General features: G+C 33.8%; 1 long non-coding RNA gene across 1 annotated transcript; it reads right to left on the bottom strand.

Annotated features, from left to right (window-relative positions):
• Positions 1 to 653: 653 nt before the first annotated feature.
• On the bottom strand, positions 654 to 7,884 carry LOC127835384 (uncharacterized). Its single transcript, XR_008028506.1, has 3 exons — positions 7,825 to 7,884; positions 2,327 to 2,366; positions 654 to 715 (listed from the first exon to the last, which is right to left on the bottom strand). It is a non-coding gene; the product is annotated as an uncharacterized LOC127835384 (long non-coding RNA).
• Positions 7,885 to 8,250: the final 366 nt, after the last annotated feature.

Here is an 8,250-nt window from a genome sequence, read left to right as displayed (position 1 = left end):
TTTGATGATTATCTAAAAGTCTCTGGTATTAGTGCATCAATATAATTAAAGTCAACTTGCATATTTACCAACATACATGAGAGATAAACAAATGTGCATCTTAACATATTAAAATATACTTTCATAACTTGACCCTGGTTACACATCCTCTCTAACTAAATTTGCTGGGCAAATTAACAATATCAATGCAAAATGAATAAAAAAGAGCAATATATTGTGGACACTTTCACATTTTGGATCATTATCACTCATATTTCCTCCAGGCATTTTGATATCTACGTTTTTACTTGTACAAATAATCCAGTTTTGATTAATTAATACTCCAAAATTCTACCAACTTCACCGTCAAAAGGATACCCTGATTCTACACAATTATGTCAAAGGACGCTGTTTACACTATGGTTGTAGTGGGTGTAATAATAATAAATCTCATGTTCTATTTCTATACACTATTTCCAATCTACTCAAATAAACTAAATGTCCACATTACTTAATTTCTAATAATTGTTACTCGCTTCTAGACATCCTATTCCTAACCTTCCTAAATGCTCACTGATTATAATCTCCATCCCTAACTCCCTTCTACCAGCATTCTGACACACCCGTAGTTCATTTCTTCCAATCAAATCTAATTATCTAAATAAGCATCTTTCAGTCATTGGCCATATTCATATCATCTGCATATCCAACTGTCACTCACAGCATTTTACAACACCTTTCCTTCCTACTATTTCACACATGCTGTAACTGTCTACCTCTTAACCTGGTGGAACTATTTCTCTATAGGTGCGCCTGAATCCTTTTTGATGATTATCTAAGGGTCTCTGGTAAAATCACATCAATATAATTAAGACAACTTACATATTTACAAACATACATGAGAGATAAACTAATGTGCGTCATAAAACATATTAAAATATACTTTCATAACTTGACCCTGGTTACACATTCTCCCTCTCTAACTAAATTTGCTGGGCAAATTAACAATACCAATGCACAATGAATAAACAAGAGCAATATATTGTGGACACTTTCACATTTTGGATCATTATCACTCATATTTCCTCAAGGCATTTTGATATCAACGTTTTTACTTGTAAAAATAATCCAGTTTTGATTAATTAATACTTCAAAATTCTACCCACTTCACCGTCAAAAGGATACCCTGATTCTTCACCATTATGTCACAGGACACTGTTTACACTATGGTAGTAGTGGGTGTAATAATAATTAATCTCCTGTTCTTTTTCTATACTTTATTTCCAATCTACTCAAATAAACTCAATGTCCACATTACTTAATTTCTAATAATTGTTACTCGCTTCTAGACATCCTATTCTTAACCTTCCTAAACTCTCTCCGATTATCATCTCCATCCCTATCTCCCTTCTCACAGCATTCTGACACATCCGTAATTCATTTCTTCCAATCAAATCTAATTATCAAAAGAAGCATCTTTCAGTCATTGGCCATATTCATATCATCTGCATATCCAACTGTCACTCACTGCATTTTACAACACCTTTACCCCCTACTATTTCACACATGTTGTAACCGTCTACCTCTTAACCTGGTGCAACTATTTCTCTATAGGTGTACCTGAATCCTCTTTGATGATTATCTAAATTTCTCTGGTATTAGTGCATCAATATAATTAAAGACAACTTGCATATTTACCAACATACATGAGAGATAAACTAATGCGCGTCATAAAACATATTAAAATATACTTTCATAACTTGACCCTGGTTACACATTCTCCCTCTCTAACTAAATTTGCTGGGCAAATTAACAATACCAATGCACAATGAAAAAACAAGAGCAATATATTGTGGACACTTTCACATTTTGGATCATTATCACTCATATTTCCTCCAGGCATTTTGATATCTACGTTTTTACTTGTACAAATAATCCAGTTTTGATTAATACTCCAAAATTCAACCAACTTCACCGTCAAAAGGATAGCCTGATTCTACACCATTATGTCACATGACGCTGTTTACACTATGGTTGTAGTGGGTGTAATAATAATAAATCTCATGTTCTATTTCTATACTTTATTTCCAATCTACTCAAATAAACTCAATGTCCACATTACTTAATTTCTAATAATTGTTACTCGCTTCTAGACATCCTATTCTTAACCTTCCTAAACGCTCTCCGATTATCATCTCCATCCCTATCTCCCTTCTCACAGCATTCTGACACATCCGTAGTTCATTTCTTCCAATCAAATCTAATTAACAAAAGAAGCATCTTTCAGTCATTGGCCATATTCATATCATCTACATATCCAACTGTCACTCACAGCAATTTACAACACCTTTACCCCCTACTATTTCACACATGTTGTAACCGTCTACCTCTTAACATGGTGGAACTATTTCTCTATAGGTGTACCTGAATCCTCTTTGATGATTATCTAAAAGTCTCTGGTATTAGTGCATCAATATAATTAAAGACAACTTGCATATTTACCAACTTACATGAGAGATAAACTAATGTGCATCATAAAACATATTAAAATATACTTTCATAACTTGACCCTGGTTACACATTCTCCCTCTCTAACTAAATTTACTGGGCAAATTAACAATACCAATGCACAATGAATAAACAAGAGCAATATATTGTGGACACTTTCTTATTTTGGAACATAATCACTCATATTTCCTCCAGGCATTTTGATATCTACATTTTTACTTGTACAAATAATCCAGTTTTGATTAATTAATACTCCAAAATTCTACCCACTTCACCATCAAAAGGATACCCTGATTCTACACAATTATGTCACAGGACGCTGTTTACACTATGGTTGTAGTGGGTGTAATAACAATAAATCTCATGTTCTATTTCTATACACTATTTCCAATCTACTCAAATAAACTCAATGTCCACATTACTTAATTTCTAATAATTGTTACTCGCTTCTAGACATCCTATTCTTAACCTTCCTAAACGCTCACCGATTATCATCTCCATCCCTAACTCCCTTCTCACAGCATTCTGACACATCCGTATTTCATTTCTTCCAATCAAATATAATTTCAGTCATTGGTCATATTCATATCATCTGCATATCCAACTGTCACTCACAGCATTTTACAACACCTTTACCCCCTACTATTTCACACATGTTGTAACCGTCTACCTCTTAACCTGGTGGAACTATTTCTCTATAGGTGTACCTGAATCCTCTTTGAGGATTATCTAAGGGTCTCTGGTATTAGCACATCAATATAATTAAAGACAACTTACATATTTACAAACATACATGAGAGATAAACTAATGTGCGTCATAAAACATATTAAAATATACTTTCATAACTTGACCCTGGTTATGCATTCTCCCTCTCTTACTAAATTTGCTGGGCAAATTAACAATACCAATGCACAATTAATAAACAAGAGCAAAATATTTTGGACACTTTCACATTTTGGAACATTATCACTCATATATCCTCCAGGCATTTTGATATCTACCATTTAACTTGTTCAAATAATCCAGTTTTGATTAATTAATACTTCAAAATTCTACCCACTTCACCGTCAAAAGGATACCCTGATTCTACACCATTATGTCACAGGACGCTGTTTACACTATGGTTGTAGTGGGTGTAAAAAAATAAATCTCATGTTCTATTTCTATACTTTATTTCCAATCTACTCAAATAAACTCAATGTCCACATTACTTAATTTCTAATAATTGTTACTCGCTTCTAGACATCCTATTCTTTACCTTCCTAAACGCTCTCCGATTATCATCTCCATCCCTAACTCCCTTCTCACAGCATTCTGACACACCCGTAGTTCATTTCTTCCAATCAAATCCAATAATCTTATGAAGCATCTTTCAGTCATTGGCCATATTCATATCATCTGCATATCCAACTGTCACTCACAGCATTTTACAACACCTTTACTCCCTACTATTTCACACATGTTGTAACCGTCTACCTCTTAACCTGGTGGAACTATTTCTCTATAGGTGTTCCTGAATCCTCGTTGATGATAATCTAATGGCCTCTGGTATTAGCATATCATTATAATTAAAGACAACTTACATATTAACTAACATACATGAGAGATAAACTAATTTGCATCATAAAACATATTTGAATATACTTTAATAACTTGACCCTGGTTACACATTCTCCCCCTCTCACTAAATTTGCTGGGCAAATTAACAATACCAATGCACAATGAAAAAACAAGAGCAATATATTGTGGACACTTTCACAATTTGGAACATTATCACTCATATTTCCTCCAGGCATTTTGAAATCTACCTTTTTACTTGTACAAATAACTAATCTAGTTTTGATTATTTAATACTCCAAAATTCTACCCACTTCACCGTCAAAACGATACCCTGATTCTACACCATTATGTCACAGGACGCTGTTTATACTATGGTTGTAGTGGGTGTAAAAATAATAAATCTCATGTTCTATTTCTATACTTTATTTCCAGTCTACTCCAATAAACTCAATGTACACATTACTTCATTTCTAATAATTGTTACTCGCTTTTAGACATCCTATTCTTAACCTTCCTAAACGCTCTCCGATTATCATCTCCATCCCTATCTCCCTTCTCACAGCATTCTGACACATCCGTAGTTCATTTCTTCCAATCAAATCTAATTAACAAAAGAAGCATCTTTCAGTCATTGGCCATATTCATATCATCTGCATATCCAACTGTCACTCACAGCATTTTACAACACCTTTACCCCCTACTATTTCACACATGTTGTAACCGTCTACCTCTTAACCTGGTGGAACTATTTCTCTATAGGTGTGCCTGAATCCTCTTTGATGATTATCTAAGGGTCTCTGGAATTAGCACATCAATATAATTAAAGACAACTTACATATTTACAAACATACATGAGAGATACTCTAATGTGCGTCATAAAACATATTAAAATATACTTTCATAACTTGACCCTGGTAACACATTCTCCCTCTCTATCTAAATTTGCTGGGCAAATTAACAATACCAATGCACAATGAAAAAACAAGAGCAATATATTGTGGACACTTTCACATTTTGGATCATTATCACTCATATTTCCTCCAGGCATTTTGATATCTACGTTTTTACTTGTACAAATAATCCAGTTTTGATTAATACTCCAAAATTCTACCCACTTCACAGTCAAAAGGATACCCTGATTCTACACCATTATGTCACAGGACGCTGTTTACACTATGGTTGTAGTGGGTGTAATAATAATAAATCTCCTGTTCTATTTCTATACTTTATTTCCAATCTACTCAAATAACCACATTACTTAATTTCTAATAATTGTTACTCGCTTCTAGACATCCTATTCTTAACCTTCCTAAACGCTCTCCGATTATCATCTCCATCCCTAACTCCCTTCTCACAGCATTCTGACACATCCGTAGTTCATTTCTTCCAATCAAATCTAATTATCAAAATAAGCATCTTTCAGTCATTGGCCATATTCATATCATCTGCATATCCAACTGTCACTCACAGCATTTTACAACACATTTACCCCTTACTATTTCACACATGTTGTAACCGTCTACCTCTTAACCTGGTGGAACTATTTCTCTATAGGTGTACCTGAATCCTCTTTGATGATTATCTAAAAGTCTCTGGTATTAGTGCATCAATATAATTAAAGACAACTTGCATATTTACCAACATACATGAGAGATAAACTAATGTACATCATAAAACATATTAAAATATACTTTCATAACTTGACCTTGGTTACACATCCTCTCTAACTAAATTTGCTGGGCAAATTAACAATATCAATGCACAATGAATAAACAAGAGCAATATATTGTGGACAATTTCACAATTTGTAACATTATCACTCATATTTCCTCCAGGCATTTTGAAATCTACCATTTTACTTGTACACAAAATCCAGTTTTGATTAATTAATACTCCAAAATTCTACCCACTTCACCATCAAAACGATTCCCTGAGTCTCCACCATTATGTCACAGGACGCTGTTTATACTATGGTTGTAGTGGGTGTAATAATAATTAATCTCATGTTCTATTTTTATACTTTATTTCCAATCGGCTCAAATAAACTCAATGTCCACATTACTTAATTTCTAATAATTATTACTTGCTTTTAGACATCCTTTTCTTAAATCTTCTTAAACGCTCACCGATTATCATCTCCATCCCTAACTCCCTTCTCACAGCATTCTGACACACCCCTAGTTCCTTTCTTCCAATCAAATCTAATTATCTTTATAAGCATCTCTCAGTCATTGGCCATATTCATATTATCTGCATATCAAACTGTCACTCACAGCAATTTACAACACCTTTACCCCCTACTATTTCACACATGTTGTAACCATCTACCTCTTAACCTGATGGAACTATTTCTCTATAGGCGTCCCTGAATCCTCTTTGGTGATCATCTAAGGGTCTCTGGTATTAGCACATCAATTTAATTCAAGACAACTTGCATATTTACCAACATGCATGAGTGATAAACTAATGTGCATCATAAAACATATTAAAATATACTTTCATAACTTCACCCTGGTTACACATTCTCCCCCTCTCATAAAATATACTTTCATAACTTGACCCTGGTTACACATTCTCCCTCTCTCATAAAATATACTTTCATAAAGTGACCCTGGTTACACATTCTCCCTCTCTCACTAAATTTGCTGGGCAAATTAACAATACCAAAGCACAATGAATAAACAAGAGCAATATAATTATATTGTGGACACTTTCAAATTTTGGATCATAACCACTCATATTTCCTCCAGCCATTTTGAAATCTACGTTTTGACTTGTATAAATAATCTAGTTTTCATTAATTAATACTCCAAAATTCTACCCACTTCACCCCCTTTCTATACTTTCATAATACAGCATCTTTCAGTCATTGGCCATTTTCATATCATCTGCATATCCAACTGTCACTCACAGCATTTTACAACACCTTTACCCCCTACTATTTCACACATGTTCTAACCGTCTACCTCTTAACCTGGTGGAACTATTTCTCTATAGGTGTGCCTGAATCCTCTTTGATGATTATCTAAGGGTCTCTGGTATTAGCACATCAATATAATTAAAGACAACTTACATATTTACCAATATACATGTGAGAAAAACTAATGTGCATCATAAAACATATTAAAATATACTTTCATAACTTGACCCTGGTTACACATGCTCCCTTTCTCACTAAATGTGCTGGGCAAATTAACAATACCAATGCACAATGAATAAACAAGAGCAATATATTGTGGACACTTTCACATTTTGGAACATTATCCCTCATTTTTCCTCCAGCAATTTTGAAATCTACGTTTTTACTTGTACAAATAATCCAGTTTTAATTAAGTAATACTCCAAAATTCTACCCACTTCACCGTCAAAACGATACCCTGATTCTCCACCATTATGTCACAGGACGCTGTTTACACTATGGTTGAAGTGATTGTAATAATAATTCATCTCATGGCCTATTTCTATACTTTATTTCCAATCTACTCAAATAAACTCAATGTCCACAAATTACTTAATTTCTAATAATTGTTAATCGCTTTTAGACATCCAATTCTTAACCTTCCTAAACCCTCACTGATTATCATCTCCATCCCTAACTCCCTTCTCACAGCATTCTGACACACCCCTAGTTCTTTTCTTCCAATCAAATCTAATTATCTTAATAAGCATCTTTTAGTCATTGATCATATTCATATCATCTGCATATCCAACTGTCACTCACAGCATTTTACAATACCTTTACCCCCTACTATTTCACATGTGTTGTAACCGTCTACCTCTTAACCTGGTGGAACTATTTCTCTATAGGTGTCCCTGAATCCTCTTTGATGATTATCTAAGGGTCTCTGGTATTAGCACATCAAAGTAATTAAAAACAACTTACGTATTACCAACATACATGAGAGATAAACTAATGTGCATCATAAAACATATTAAAATATACTTTCATAACTTGACCCTGGTTACACATTCTCCCTCTCTTACTAAATTTGCTGGGCAAATTAACAAAACCAATGCACAATGAATAAACAAGTGCAATATATTGTGGACACTTTCACATTTTGGAACATTATCACTCATGTTTCCTTCAGGCATTTTGAAATCTACGTTTTTACTTGTACAATAATCCAGTTTTGATTAATTAATACTCCAAAATTCTACCCACTTCATCGTCAAAACGATACCCTGATTCTCGACCATTT

Source organism: Dreissena polymorpha, chromosome 6 (assembly GCF_020536995.1).
Source record: "Dreissena polymorpha isolate Duluth1 chromosome 6, UMN_Dpol_1.0, whole genome shotgun sequence".
Taxonomy (NCBI): Eukaryota; Metazoa; Mollusca; class Bivalvia; order Myida; family Dreissenidae; genus Dreissena; species Dreissena polymorpha.
This window is presented reverse-complemented; position numbering and strand designations above follow the sequence as displayed.